The sequence below is a fragment of the Ornithorhynchus anatinus genome, chromosome X5 (genome assembly GCF_004115215.2).
Source record: "Ornithorhynchus anatinus isolate Pmale09 chromosome X5, mOrnAna1.pri.v4, whole genome shotgun sequence".
Classification (NCBI taxonomy): domain Eukaryota; kingdom Metazoa; phylum Chordata; class Mammalia; order Monotremata; family Ornithorhynchidae; genus Ornithorhynchus; species Ornithorhynchus anatinus.
The window spans coordinates 66,166,043-66,177,971 of NC_041753.1; the positions used below are offsets into that span (position 1 = coordinate 66,166,043).

Sequence of the window (11,929 nt, forward strand, 5' to 3'; positions counted from 1 at the left end):
TATCAACCTCCGCATGAAACAAAAACTTCTCACTCTAGGCTTCAAGGCTCTCCATCACCTTGCCCCCTCCTACCTCTCTCTCCTCCCTTCTCTCTTTCTATTGCCCACCCCACACTCTCCGCTCCTCTGCCGCCCACCTCCTCACCGTCCCCTGATTTCACCTATCCCGCCGTCGACCCCTGGGCCATGTCTTCCCGCTGCCTTGGAATGCCCTCCCCACTCACCTCCGCCAAACTCATTCTCTTCCCTTCTTCAAAGCCCAACTTAGAGCTCACCCCCTCCAAGAGGCCTTCCCAGACTGAGCTTCCCGTTTTCCCTCTGCTCCCCCTCTACCCTCCCCTTCACCTCCCCTCAGCTAAGTCCCCTTCCCCCGCTTTCCCTCTGCTCCTCCCCCTCTCCCTTCCCCTCCCCTCAGCACTGTGCTCATCCACTCATTTGTATATATTACCCTATATATTTTGTTAATGAGATGTACATCACCTTGATTCTATTCATTGCTATTGTTTTAATGAGATGTACATCCCCTTGATTCTATTTGTTGCTATTGTTTTTGTCTGTCTCCCCTGATTAGACTGTAAGCCCATCACTGGGCAGGGACTGTCTCTATCTGTTGCCGATTTGTACATTCCAAGTGCTTAGTACAGTGCTCTGCACATAGTAAGCGTTCAATAAATACTATTGAATGAATAAATGAATTATAATCTCCCTGTGGGAAGGGAACATGTCTACCAACTCTGTTATGTTGTACTCCCCCAAGCACTTACTCGAGTGCTCTGCACGCAGTAAACACTCAATAATTACTATTGATTGATAGTAAGAGAAGCAGCGTGGCTCATTGGAAAGAGCACGGGCTTTGGAGTCAGGGCTCATGAGTTCGAATCCCAGCTCTGCCACTTGTCAGCTGTGTGACTGTGGGCAAGTCACTTAACTTCTCTGTGCCTCAGTTCCCTCATCTGTAAAATGGGGATGAAGACTGTGAGCCCCACGTGGGACAACCTGATTCCCCTGTGTCTACCCCAGTGCTTAGAACAGTGCTCGGCACATAGTAAGCGCTTAACAAATACCAACATTACATTATTATTATTATTAGTAAGAGCCTAGCAGTGCAATGTTATAATAATAATAATAATGACAATAATAATGATATCTGCTAAGTGCTTCTTAGGTGCCAAGCACTGTTCTAAGCACCAGGGTAAATACAAGGTAATCAGGTTGGACACAGTCCCTGTCCCACATGGGGCTCACAGTTTCAATTCCCATTTTACAGATGAGGTTACTGAAGCCCAGAGAGGTGAAATGAGTTGCCCCAGGTCACACAACAGAGAAGTGGCAGAGTCGTGGCTTAGTGGAAAGAGCTCGGGCTTGGGAGTCAGAGGTCGTGGGTTCTAATTCCGGCTGCACCACTTGTCAGCTGTGTGACTTTGGCTAAGTCATTCACTTCTCTGGGCTTCAGTAACCTCATCTGTCAAATGGGGATTAAGACTGTGAGCCCCACGTAGGACAACCTGATTACCTTGTATCTACCCCAGTGCTTAGAGTAGTGCTTGGCAAGCGCTTAACAAATACTTTAATTATTACTATTATTATTATTAACCCATGACCTCCTGACTCCCAGGCCCATGCTCTATCCACAAGAACATGCTACATCCACCACAAACAAAAAAAAAGGCACGTGCAGGCACCTTGCAATTGCAGTGCCCATATTAAAACGTTCCCTCAGGGTGAATCTGAAAGCATTTGCCTCTTTCCTACATATGGAGGTGAACACATCTCTATCCTCAGATGTGCCTTTCCTAAGGCCACAGGAGGAAGATTTAGAGATATGTTGGGTGGGGCCAGGAGCAAGGGGGAGGGGCAGGGAATCAGAGGGAATTATCCTCAGTCAAGTGAAACTTCTTCCAAAGCCTATCTGAAATTTTCTTTTAGAAGTGGAAGGAATTTAATGGCACTACTCGTGGCATTTTGAAGATGTCTTGGATGGAAGTACTGCAAATCATCCATCCTCTAAGCCATTTATAAATATGGAAATAGCATTTTTACATTCACAGTCAAGTATGAAATAGCACACCCTACTACTAATGGCCAGTGACGCCAAGGAAAACAGGCACTGAATGATGCTAATGTAAAAGACATTATACTGAAGCGGACCAAAGTAAAACAAATATTTGATTTGCAAGTGGTTCCAAATGGAATCTAAAGCTCCAACCTGGACTTCTGGGTTTTCCATTTTCCTTCATTACTTCTGAATGTGTGAGAGAGTGTGTGTGTGTGTGTGTGTGTTTCCTACACTCTGAGCCCCATGTGGGACAGGGACTGTGTCCAACCTGATTTGCTTGTATTCACCCCAGTGCTTAGTACAGTCCCTGGCCCATAGTAAGTGCTTAACAAATATCACAAGTATTATTATTATTGTTATTAGGAAATGTTGATGATGGTTGCACATGTCTCTCCCAGGAGGTTCTACCCTCATGCAGTCATGCTAATGTCACAGTGATCTCTGTCGACCTGGGATTTGGACAAGAAGAGCACTGCTCTCTTCCAGGGGAGAAAGGACAAGGTCAGAGATGACTCTCCATTCCTCTAAAGCAGTAGGCTGCAATGTGAATGGTTCCCTTCCCCTTAAAATAGTAAACCATCAATGGGGGACATGAGGAGTTGCAAGCATGACCTCACCTGTTTTACATAACCCCAGTGAATATTAAGCCCATTTTGCCCTGGAATGATTGATAGACGATTGTTAATTGATGTACCCATTAGCGAGTAATAGAATCCAAGCCAGAGAGCCAGGTGAACATGCAGTTTTCCCTGGAACAACTGAAGAGACCTCTCAAATTCTGCCCCCTAATTACACTTGGACAAACCCAAGCCACAGACTCTGGTTCTAGTCCTGGGTGGGGCCGGCCTCACCGCCACCCTTCCATTCTGGAAGAAAATCAGACAAAGCAATACTGAGATAAAAATAAATAAATTTAGTCACTTATATGTGTCATTTTAAAGTCCTTAAAGAGTTTAACAGTCATTTCCTGAAGGATCATCATAGGTAATCCAGATATTAGATTACCAGTTGGTTATCCAAATATTAGAAAGACCAAATCCACCTGCTTGGCTCATGGCTGTTGTTTGTCACACACAGAACCTTGAGGAAAACTGCCAGACTACTGAGGCTTTTCAAAAGGATCACGGTTGTTGTTTTCCAAAAAATCACCTTTAATTTAGAAGAGTAATCATAATAATTGTGGCATCTGTCAAGACCTTACTATGGACCAAGTACTGTACCAAGTGCAGAGGTAGATAAGATCAATCCCTGTCCCACATTGGGTTCACATCTAAGGGAAAGGAAAAACAGCTATTTTTCCCCATTTAACAGATGAGGAGGAGAAGGAGGAGGCCAGAGAATAGTGATTTAGTCAAAGTCAAACACCAAGTAAATGGCGGAGCTGGAATGAGAACCCAGGTCCTCTGAATTCCATTCAGGCCATGCTAGATAGCTTTTGTATCTTTAATGGTATTTGTTAAGCATTTACTATCAATCCATCAATCAATCATATTTATTGAGCGCTTGCTGCATTCAAAGCACAGTACTAAGTGCTTGAGAGAGTGCAGTCTAACACAGTTGGTAGATCTGTTCCCTGCCCACAATAACCTTACAGTCGTGAGGGGAAGACAGGCATTAATACAAATAAATTGCAGATATGTACATAAGTGCTATGAGGCTGGGGGTGGGTGAATAAAGGGGGCCAATCCAAGTGCTAAAGTTACACAGAAGGGAGTGGGCAAAGAGGAAATGAGGGCTTAGTCAGGGAAGGCTCTTGGAGGAGATGTGCTTTTAATAAGGTTTTGAAGTTGGGGAGAGTGATCGTCTGAAGGATTTGAAGGGAGAGTGTGTTCCAGGCCAGAGGCATGATGTGCGTGAGAGGTCAGCAACAGGACAGATGAGATAGAGGTACGGTGAGTAGGTTGGCATTAGAGGAGGAAAATATGAGGGTTGGATCATAGAAGCAGCATGGCCCAGTGGAAAGAGCACAGGCTTGGGATTCATGGGTTCTAATCTCGGCTCTGCCACTTGTCAGCTGTGTTACTTTGGGTAAGTCACTTAACTTCTCTGTGCCTCTGTTACCTCATCTGTAAAATGGGGATTAAGACTATGAGCCCCATGTGGGACAACGTGATTACTTTATAGTAAGTGCTTAACAATGCCATCATTATTAGTAATAGTTGTAGTACTAGTAGGAAAGCAGGGAGGTAAGGTAGGAGAGAAAAAGGTGAATGAGTGCTTTAAAGCTTATGGAAAGGAGTCTCTGTTTGATATGGAGGTGGATGGGCAACCACTGGAGGTTCTCGAGGAGTGGGGAAATATGGACTGATAGTTTCTGTTGAAAAATGATCCAGGCAACCAAGTGAAGTTTTGACTGGAGTGGAGAGAGACAGGAGGCAGGGAGGTCAGCAAGGAAGCTGATATAGTAATCTAGGCAGGATAGGATAAGTACTTGGATCAGTGTGGTAGCCGTTTGGATGGAGAGAAAAGCGTGGATTTTTAGCAGTGTTGTGAAGGTTGAACCAATGGGATTTGGTGACAAATTGAATATGCGTGTTGATTAGTAGAGGATGATGCCAAGGTTACAGGCGTGGGAGACAGGGAGGGTGGTGGTGCTGTCTACAGTGATGGGAAAGTCACAGAGAGGGCATGGCTTGGCTGGGAGATGAGGAGTTCTGTTTTGAACATGTTATGTTTGAGGTGGGGGCAGGGGGACAATCAAGTAGCGATGTCCTGAATGTAGGAGGAAATAAGATACTGCAGAGAAGGAAAGAGATAAAGGCTGGAAGTATTGATTTGGGAATCATTAACATAGAGATGGTCGTTGAAGCCATGAGAGAGAATAAGCTCTCCAAGAGAATAGGCATAGATGGAGAGTAGAAGGGGATCCAAAACTGAACCTTAAGGGACTCCCACCGTTAGGGGATAGGAAGCAGAGGAGGAGCCTGTGAGAGAGATGAGGAATGAGCAGCCAGAGAGATAGGAGGAGAACCAGGAGAAGAAGACAGTGTCAGTGAAGCTAAGGTTGAATAGTGTTTCCAGAAGAATGAGGTGGTCGACAATGTCGAAGGCAGCTGAGAGGTCGAGGAGGATTAGGTCAGAGAAGAGGCTACTGGATTGGTCAAGAAGGAGATCATTGGTGACTTTTGAGAGGGCAGTTTTGGTGGATTGAAGGGGGAGGCAGTCAGATTGGGGGGGTGAAGGAGGGAGTTGGAGGAGAGGAAGTGGAGACAGTGGGTATAGACAAATCCCTCATGGAATTTGGAAAGGAATGGTAGGAGGGAAATGGAGCGATAATTGGAGGGAGCTGTGGGGTTAAGGGAGGCACTATTTGTCTATGTGTTAAGGCACTGTATTAAGCACTGGTGTAGATACAAGATGATCAGGTTGGACATAGTCCTTGCCCCACATGGGGCCTGCAGTCTGAGTAGGAGAGAAAAGGATTTAATCCCCATTTTACAGATCAGGTAACTGAGGCACAGAGACATAAAGTGACTTGCCCAAGGTCACACCGCAGACATATGGCAGAGATGGGATTAGAACCCAGGTCTTCTGACTCCTAAACCCATGTTCTTTCCACTAGACCAGGAGGCTTCAGTTTGGCAGTAAAGTGCATGCACTCACCACTGCTAAAAAGGACAGAGCAATCCCTGTGACCCCTTTATAGGGGTCAGCATCATTGCTTTGGGAAATGTGGGACATTTCAGTTAAACTGTGAGCCCCATGTGGGACAAGGACTGTGTCCGACCTAACTTGTATCTACCTCAGTGCTTAGAACAGTGCTTGACACATAGTAAGCACTTAACAAATACTATTAAGAAAAAAAATACACTGATGCTTCACTGAACACTCTGCAGAGTCAACACTGTGAGAGACTCATCCTTGTTTTATTGTAAAAAAAAAAATCAAGATTTTTATCTCCTTGATATCACTTGCCCCCTGAGGAAGCACTACCTAGGGGAGGGAGCCCTTGATCTGTGACTGTGTGAATAATCAGCCTGGTCTAGCAGTTCACAGTGCTCAATAGATGTCAGCACGCTCTATCCATTAGAGCACTGCTCAAGGAGCTAGGCATTCTGGTGAAAATTCAGATGTTTCTATTAACATCCTGGGCTACAAAGAAGACTAACAGGTGGAAGCAGCATGAGAAGCAGCATGGCCTAGTGGAAAGACCATGGGTCTGGGAGTCAGAGGACCTGGTTTTAATCCCAGCTCTGCCAATTGCTAGCTGTGTGACCTTGGGCAAGTCACAACTTCTCTGTGGCTCAGTTCTCCTGTTCTCCCTCCTACTTAGACTGTGAGTCCCATCCTGCTCATGGACTGTGTCCAACCTAATTAACTTGTAGCTATCCCATTAATAGTGCAATGTTTGTCACATAGTAAACATTTAACAAATACCATTCAAAAAATAAAAGCCACAAGCCGCAACCCAGTTGTCTCTCTCCTGGGTCAGTCCCCTCAACTGAATTCAGATGTCTGGACATAACCCAGTTCACAGTGGGGTTTCCAATCAATCAATCATTGGTATTTATTGAGAGGTCAGTGAGAAGGCTGATGTACGGTGGAATGCCTCAGTGGCTCTATCTCTGCACCACCAGGATTGGAGGTTTGATGAGGATTAGTCAGGTAATTCTTCAAAGTATCCTGGAGCCCTTTTAGCTTATCTCCAGTTAAAGCATCTTCAGTTTTAAGCATGCCATGTAAAGGACAGCAACTGTTACTGCTCAGGCAACGTTATCTGACCGGAGACCCTGTGAGGGACATTTTTCTTTCCTGGTGCCTCCGACAAATGCTTGGATGGGTAGTAAATTCCCATTGTGGTTTTAAAGTGCGCACCACCTCAGTCTTTTCCTCTGCCCATTATCACTGTCCCTGCCCTCTCCTCTACCCTTGGCTTTCAGCCACCAGTCCTGAGAGCGGGCACTGCCCGTGGTAATGGGAGTTAAACACTTAGGAAAAGAGTGTTTATCTGAGGTTTGCTTACACTTAGTAACACAGAATGAGAAACCTCATAACAGAAGTTGTTCTAATGAGCAAGTGTGTGTGTGTGTGTGCGCGTGTGTATATGTGTGTATAAAAAGAATTTCAGTTTTCAATAAACTGTTTACTGTTCAAACATTAAATAAATGTAGAACTGTTTTAATCAGCTGAACAAATATTTAATGTACACTCCACTGTAAGAGCTGTGTTTAAAAATATCCTCCATGCTGCTAAGACACAGGGAATTTATGGAAACTAGTGTCCTGAAAGGTAAAACAAACATGGAGAAAAAAAAATGTCAAGCATGCCTTTTCAATTTCAATCTGCTATTCCAAACAGCCCATTAGTATTTGTAACTCTTAAGTGTGTGGAAGGTCTGGTTGGGTATTGAATATGCTTGCATTTTCAAGAACTCATAATTACTGTGCAGCCTCCAAATTACTTTCCAGTAAACTGTCTCAGGAAGGTAAAATGCAGCAATGTTAATTCTCTGTCCACGACAGGGTTTCTTGGTAGAGTAAATGTTTGTTTGCTCTTCAGGTCCTTAACACTGGAGGTCATTCATTACAGAACTAGCTGGATTTCCGTCTACAGCTGTTAGAAAGGATTTGCTAAAACTCTCGACAGGAAATTGCAACTTCTTTGAAAATGCCTGGGCCTGAATACATTCTGTGTAAATGCCATAGAAAACTGGCAGAGGGAGAACATTTTTAGAGGGATAATCTCTTAAAAACATACTCACCAGCCTGCAGTTTTTGGAAGGAGCCTCAACTATTTTCACTGGATTCACATGTAGTTTTCAATTGGGCTGACTTTGTATCAGCGAAACGACTCTGAGAAGAAGATCCCTGCAGTGCTAGGCCCCGTCTGGTTCCCCCAGCAATTTAGGAAACTTTCCTGGTTGTGAAAGGATTCCAAATACAATGGAAGCTGACTTTGTTATTCAACCTCCAGCTTTCCACATCAACCCATTTTTTCTCATAGGTCATAGACTGAGAGGATCACACACCCTACCTCCTCAATCAGTCTAATCAATGCTATTTATTGAGCGCTCACTATGGGTAGAGCACCTTCTGTTCCTCCTTTGCTATTTTTTATGGTACTTGTTAAGTGCTTACCATGCATCAGGGATGGTACTAAGCCCTGGGGTGAATACAAGAAAATCAGGTTGGATTATCAAGATACAAGATAATCACGGGGCTCATGGTCTAAGTAGGAGGGAGTAAAATTTAATCCCCATTTTATGGATATGGCAACTGAGGCACAGAGAAGTTAAGTGACGTGCCCAAGGTCGCAGAGCAAGGAATTGGCAGAGCCAGGATTAAAACCCAGGTCCTCTGACTCCCACGCCCAGGCTCCATCAACTAGGCCAGGCTGCTTCCCTATTACTCTCCTGACCTCCTTAAGTGCATACTTGCCAAGTACAAGCGGGAAGTTCTCCAGGGATTCTGATTCAACTGCCTCTGGAGGTCAACCCCCTTCCTCGATCTCATCTTGCTGTCTTGGCTTGCTGTAGTTTTCCTTTGCTGTTTCCTTGTTTGCTTTCAAATCCAGTCACCATTTCTAGCTTTCCCTTGCTCATTAACAAAATGATTTGAGGGCCTGCCTGCTGCCACGGAGGGAAAAATTCATCACATTCTAAGTATATGGGTAAAGGAAAACTTCAGATTCTAACTTCAGCTGTTCGTGCCTACACTGAGGAAGAACTAGAAGATGAAAATTAGAAAGAAAAGGAAGCCATTAGCAATCAGAAAAGCACAGTGTTTATGAGATCATTATAAGCCCATTTAAAGTGCTTTTTCATAACCAGCTTGAGCAAAAAGGAAATTGTTAACTTAGCTCCCTAAATGCAAGTCCTCGCCCCAAACGGCTCTGAAGCAATTAATGTGCCTTAATGCCATAATGAAATGGTTGGAAAAGGCAAAACTCCTCTTCCGCATGTTATCCTGGTTTTCCATTATTTGTCTTTGATCTCTGGCTAACAAAGTAGCAAGCACTTGGGTCGGCCACAAGCCCAAGCTCTGCAGGTGAAATTTAAACAGACCTGCCCTCCTTCTCAGCTCCCTTTGGATTAAGAACCAAAATGGAGGTGAAACATGGGAAATTAAAATGCTTCCTCATTTAACCCTAGGAAGAGCCCTGGCATCAACAGTTACGAAAATCTCAGAAGATATGTATGGAATCTCCCAGAGTGGGGAATTTCAGTGTGAGTGCTTCCCTCCTGACGGACCTCAGTTTGGATTTCTATTCCTTCTCATTCTGAGCAGTTTTGATTTGACATCTTAGTTATGTATAATGTGTGGTTTGTCTGTGAGAAGATTACCAAAATATGGTTCCTGGTCCAACGATCAGGAGCTGGCATTCCCCACACCTCCAAAAGAGTTGGAATTGTATTCCCCTCGGTATTTGCTGGGGTGACTTTCTATTTCCCAACTTACTGAGCAAACGTTTATTTTTTTCGACTCTGTCCGATATTGCAGTTATACTGTTACCTTTCGGTTTCCAGTTTCCTACCCTGACCGGAAAACCCAGGTGTCAGGCTTGCTTTCCACCCGTTAGCGATGAGAAAGTCTCGTTACCCTCTGGGGAAAGGGAGGCGAGGAAGGGGGATCCAAGGGAGACATGGGTGACATGGAATAGTATAAATGGCTGGAAGACCAACTCTATGATGGGAGAGGGGGAAGGGAATTGGGAATGAGATCTGGGACATGTTATGAGTGAGACCAGTAACACAAGCAACTGGACGTTCCATTCCCTCAGCAGGCCTGGGCTGCTCACACCCTTGCTCCTAAAGAACTGATAAAGCCATCTAACAAAAATGGGAGCCGAATGGAAACAATGCAACTGTAATAACAGTGGGACAGCAAAAGAAACTCTGAGCTCCTCTATATGTCAGAGTACTTACTATTTTATTCCTGTTCTCAATCAGTATATCCATATGTCTATTTTTATTTGTATCTCTGCTCCTTCTAACTCGTCCTGATATCTTTGTGCTCGTCATGTCTTATGTCATTATGTCTTATGTCATATAATGTCATTATTATTATGCTGTCGAGTTGTCTCTGATCCATAGCGACACCATGGATGCATCTCTCCCAGAATACCTCACCTCCAGCTGCAATCACTCTGGTAGTGGATCCATAGAGTTTTCTTGGTAAAAATATGGAAGTGGTTTACCATTGCCTCCTTCCATGCAGTATCCTTGAGTCTCCACCTTCAACTCTCTTCCATAGTGCTGCTGCCCAGCACAAGTGAGTTTTGACTTGCAGCAGGATTGCCTTCCACTCGCTAGCCACTGCCCAAGCTAGGAATGGAATGGATATGCCTCTGCTTGACTCTCCCTCCCATAGTCGACACTGGTAGAGTACTGGAAACTCTCCAGGTGTGACCCTGAGAGGGGAATCTTTGGGCGATGTCTGTTTGGGTTATGTCTGTCTTTTCCCTGACCCCACTATTCGTAAATGGTTTGTTGTTTGTCTTTCACTGCCCATTCGATTGTAAGCTTCTTGAGGGCAGGGATCCTATCCCTTACTTCTGATGCACTCCAGCAGGCACTCAATAAATACCATAGATTGAGTCACTCTCTCTGCCAGTGCTTAATATGGGGGCTTGATTCCACTGCATTCTGGGAAGAGGTTGTTCATCCATGCAAAGTGATTGCACTTCAAGCTGCTATTCATATTCTTTAAGAGTTTGTTCATAACCCCTTCCCAGAGTGGAATGGCTCGTGATAGGATCAAGTCCCAGCTAGCTACAGAGAACAACTAAAAGAATTGGGTCCTTACCAAAAAAAAAAAAAATCCAAATTAATTCTCTCTCATATATCCTGGGACTTAAGAAAACAACATTGGATTTGGATGTCAAAGCCATTTCTGGTTTGGGTTCCGGTTGATGTACTTTCTGTTCCTTTCAGAATTGTTTTAAGTGAAGACAAAATTCCCAGAATTCTACTTGTTCCCAGAAGTGGCAGAGTAAATCCGAAAAAGTGACTGAATAATCTGATGTCCACCGTCCGGCTGGGAACGAGTCGCCGGGCTGTCCGAGCTTCCTTGTCACCCCTCGGCCGGTCCTGCACGTACTTACCTGCCCATTCCGATTCCTAGGGTTGAGTTTACTCAGCCAGAATCCCTCTGTCCAAACAGAGTGGGTATCTGCTCAGAAACAGGATGACGCATCCTGGTAAACACAAACCAAGCACGCATGGGGCAGCACAAAGCCGCAGTCCAAGGGTCAGGCGCATTATCACCAAACAAACCATGGAAAACAAGTAGTCTCAGAAATAGCTTCCTGGAGCGCATCCAAAGCAGCCTTGGGATGCAAAGGCCCCACTGTCCCCTCCCTAGAGATACGAGACTCCCCATTGTATATTTCTCCCCACTATAAAGTGCTAAATTTTGCTCAGCATTTCCATCTTTATCTAGCTGAAATGGGAAGAGTTGACATCACTTCTGTTTGTTTTTAGTTGATGTTAAACAGATGCACTGGTCTATAATGGTCACCCAGGGTCCAGTTCAAGTGGAGCCAGCAACACGCATGTTGAGCCAAAGCGAGGAGGACATTTTGGTGTGCATTAAATCTGATCCTTTGACTTCATATTTATTTTTTGCTTTTTAACTCAGAGTCCCAGCACAGACACTCTGTGAGTCAAAACAATCCCCAAATACAGTTGTTCATAAAAGGGGTATCCTGAATCCCTGGCTGGAGCTCATTTATTTTCAGGATCCTCTTTGGATTGCCAAAATAGGTAAGTTCAAGTCCGTGATTATTTATTTACTCAAAATCTGGATTTGAGGTGAAAGGTGACCCGAGACGAACAAACAAACTGAGGAAAAAAAAGGGGGTGGGGAAGGAAGGGAATGAAAAAACAGATGTTTGGTGGACTTGGAGAAAAAAATTGAACTCAACTTGAACCTG

General features: G+C 44.5%; 1 non-coding gene across 1 annotated transcript; it reads right to left on the reverse strand.

The window, feature by feature from the left end:
• Window positions 1-10,276: 10,276 nt before the first annotated feature.
• Window positions 10,277-10,415, reverse strand: LOC114808376. Its single transcript, XR_003756223.1, has one exon. It is a non-coding gene; the product is annotated as a small nucleolar RNA SNORA7 (small nucleolar RNA).
• Window positions 10,416-11,929: the final 1,514 nt, after the last annotated feature.